We start from the raw sequence: 3,675 nt of genomic DNA, 5'->3' as shown, positions 1-3,675 counted from the left end.
TCGATCCCGCTACCTCTCGCATGCTAAGCGAGCGCTCTACCATTTGAGCTAATTCCCCTCGACGCCAGAGAGGTGTCCATCTCTTTCAAAAGCACCGGCGAGGACCGATCCCTAGCATGTGTGCAGGTGCTGCAGCAGGATTTCCAAAGGCCACAAAGAAAAGAGACAGTATTTCCTTATTCGCTGGCAACTTTGCACTGGCTACCGTTTAGTTTTAGATTTGATTAAAAGAGTGTGCTTTAAGCCATGCAAACAATAATGTTTGCAGCCAGGCAGCAGCTGGAAGTGCTTCAGAGTCGGCTCGTTGGTCTAGGGGTATGATTCTCGCTTTGGGTGCGAGAGGTCCCGGGTTCAAATCCCGGATGAGCCCGTGCTTCTGCTTTTAATCTCTTCAGCCTCATTAGGGTCACGGGCAAGCAGGATATTTCTGGAAAATTGGTCATCAAACCTTTGCAAAGCGAGGCCGGTTAGCTCAGTTGGTTAGAGCGTGGTGCTAATAACGCCAAGGTCGCGGGTTCGATCCCCGTACGGGCCACTGTTTTGCTCTTTGGGACCTTCAGCTTCTGCTCGTTTCACAAGTGATGGCCAGTGTCACAGAAACCCCTGCCTGCAAGCCTGTAGTACAGATCAGGCCGAAATACCTCAGTCGGGAGAGTGTTAGACTGAAGATCTAAAGGGCCCTGGTTCGATCCCGGGTTTCGGCAGAGGAACCATGTCTGTGTGCTTTTGGTCGAGGGGGTCCAATGTCCACACACCACCTGCATTCTACTTGGTTCCACCTAGCCTCATCGCTATCTGACTCATTAGGGTCACGGGCAAGCAGGATATTTCTGGGAAATTGGTCATCAAACCTTTGCAAAGCGAGGCCGGTTAGCTCAGTTGGTTAGAGCGTGGTGCTAATAACGCCAAGGTCGCGGGTTCGATCCCCGTACGGGCCACTGTTTTGCTCTCTGGGACCTTCAGCTTCTGCTCGTTTCACAAATGATGGCCGGTGTCACAGAAACCCCTGCCTGCAAGCCGGTAGTACAGACCAGGCCGAAATAGCTCAGTTGGGAGAGCGTTATGCTGAAAATCTAAAGGTCCCTTGTTCGATCCCGTGTTTCGGCAAAGGAACCATGTCTGTGTGCTTTTGGTCGAGGGGGTCCACGGTCCAAACACCACCTGCTTTCTACTTGGTTCCACCTAGCCTCATCGCTATCTGCCTCTCAGACGGCCCGCTGTCAGGGTGTGGTGGTTCCATGGTGTAATGTTTAGCAATCTGGACTTTGAATCCAGTGATCCGAGTTCAAATCTCGGTGGAACCTTAGTGGCTTTTCACGGCGGGGTGGGGACCAACTGAGGTGTTGCGCTATTGCTGTCGTACCTGTGAAATTGGCTGTCTGGAACCAATTGGGAAACATGGTCTCAAAAAGCATAGCCTTCGCTGGCTCTTTGGTATTGCTCTTCTTGGCTGATTGACTTAACTCTCTGCTGCTCGGTGAGAAAAGACAGCGTTTGCCAAGGTTCCATGGTGTAATGGTTAGCACTCTGGACTCTGAATCCAGCGATCCGAGTTCAAATCTCGGTGGGACCTGCTTTTGCCAGGAATGTGCGCAGGATCCCACCAGAAAAAAACTTTTCGATAGCAGTGATCCTCAAAAGCACGTCTCGGGAGTGCCCCTTGAAGTGAGCGCAAAAGGGCAGGACCCCACGTGGAGAATACGGGCATCGATCCCGCTACCTCTCGCATGCTAAGCGAGCGCTCTACCATTTGAGCTAATTCCCCTCGACGCCAGAGAGGTGTCCATCTCTTTCAAAAGCACCGGCGAGGACCGATCCCTAGCATGTGTGCAGGTGCTGCAGCAGGATTTCCAAAGGCCACAAAGAAAAGAGACAGTATTTCCTTATTCGCTGGCAACTTTGCACTGGCTACCGTTTAGTTTTAGATTTGATTAAAAGAGTGTGCTTTAAGCCATGCAAACAATAATGTTTGCAGCCAGGCAGCAGCTGGAAGTGCTTCAGAGTCGGCTCGTTGGTCTAGGGGTATGATTCTCGCTTTGGGTGCGAGAGGTCCCGGGTTCAAATCCCGGATGAGCCTGTGCTTCTGCTTTTAATCTCTTCAGCCTCATTAGGGTCACGGGCAAGCAGGATATTTCTGGGAAATTGGTCATCAAACCTTTGCAAAGCGAGGCCGGTTAGCTCAGTTGGTTAGAGCGTGGTGCTAATAACGCCAAGGTCGCGGGTTCGATCCCCGTACGGGCCACTGTTTTGCTCTTTGGGACCTTCAGCTTCTGCTCGTTTCACAAGTGATGGCCAGTGTCACAGAAACCCCTGCCTGCAAGCCTGTAGTACAGACCAGGCCGAAATACCTCAGTTGGGAGAGCGTTAGACTGAAGATCTAAAGGGCCTTGGTTCGATCCCGGGTTTCGGCAGAGGAACCATGTCTGTGTGCTTTTGGTCGAGGGGGTCCACTGTCCACACACCACCTGCATTCTACTTGGTTCCACCTAGCCTCATCGCTATCTGCCTCTCAGACGGCCCGCTGTCAGGGTGTGGTGGTTCCATGGTGTAATGTTTAGCACTCTGGACTTTGAATCCAGTGATCCGAGTTCAAATCTCGGTGGAACCTTAGTGGCTTTTCACGGCGGGGTGGGGACCAACTGAGGTGTTGCGCTATTGCTGTCGTACCTGTGAAATTGGCTGTCTGGAACCAATTGGGAAACATGGTCTCAAAAAGCATAGCCTTCGCTGGCTCTTTGGTATTGCTCTTCTTGGCTGATTGACTTAACTCTCTGCTGCTCGTGAGAAAAGACAGCGCTTGCCAAGGTTCCATGGTGTAATGGTTAGCACTCTGGACTCTGAATCCAGCGATCCGAGTTCAAATCTCGGTGGGACCTGCTTTTGCCAGGAATGTGCGCAGGATCCCACCAGAAAAAAACTTTTCGATAGCAGTGATCCTCAAAAGCACGTCTCGGGAGTGCCCCTTGAAGTGAGCGCAAAAGGGCAGGACCCCACGTGGAGAATACGGGCATCGATCCCGCTACCTCTCGCATGCTAAGCGAGCGCTCTACCATTTGAGCTAATTCCCCTCGACGCCAGAGAGGTGTCCATCTCTTTCAAAAGCACCGGCGAGGACCGATCCCTAGCATGTGTGCAGGTGCTGCAGCAGGATTTCCAAAGGCCACAAAGAAAAGAGACAGTATTTCCTTATTCGCTGGCAACTTTGCACTGGCTACCGTTTAGTTTTAGATTTGATTAAAAGAGTGTGCTTTAAGCCATGCAAACAATAATGTTTGCAGCCAGGCAGCAGCTGGAAGTGCTTCAGAGTCGGCTCGTTGGTCTAGGGGTATGATTCTCGCTTTGGGTGCGAGAGGTCCCGGGTTCAAATCCCGGATGAGCCCGTGCTTCTGCTTTTAATCTCTTCAGCCTCATTAGGGTCACGGGCAAGCAGGATATTTCTGGGAAATTTGTCATCAAACCTTTGCAAAGCGAGGCCGGTTAGCTCAGTTGGTTAGAGCGTGGTGCTAATAACGCCAAGGTCGCGGGTTCGATCCCCGTACGGGCCACTGTTTTGCTCTCTGGGACCTTCAGCTTCTGCTCGTTTCACAAATGATGGCCGGTCTCACAGAAACCCCTGCCTGCAAGCCTGTAACACAGACCTGGCCGAAATAGCTCAGTTGGGAGAGCGTTAGACTG

The sequence above is a fragment of the Gobio gobio genome, assembly GCF_949357685.1.
Source record: "Gobio gobio genome assembly, chromosome: 5".
NCBI lineage: Eukaryota > Metazoa > Chordata > Actinopteri > Cypriniformes > Gobionidae > Gobio > Gobio gobio.
This window is presented reverse-complemented; position numbering follows the sequence as displayed.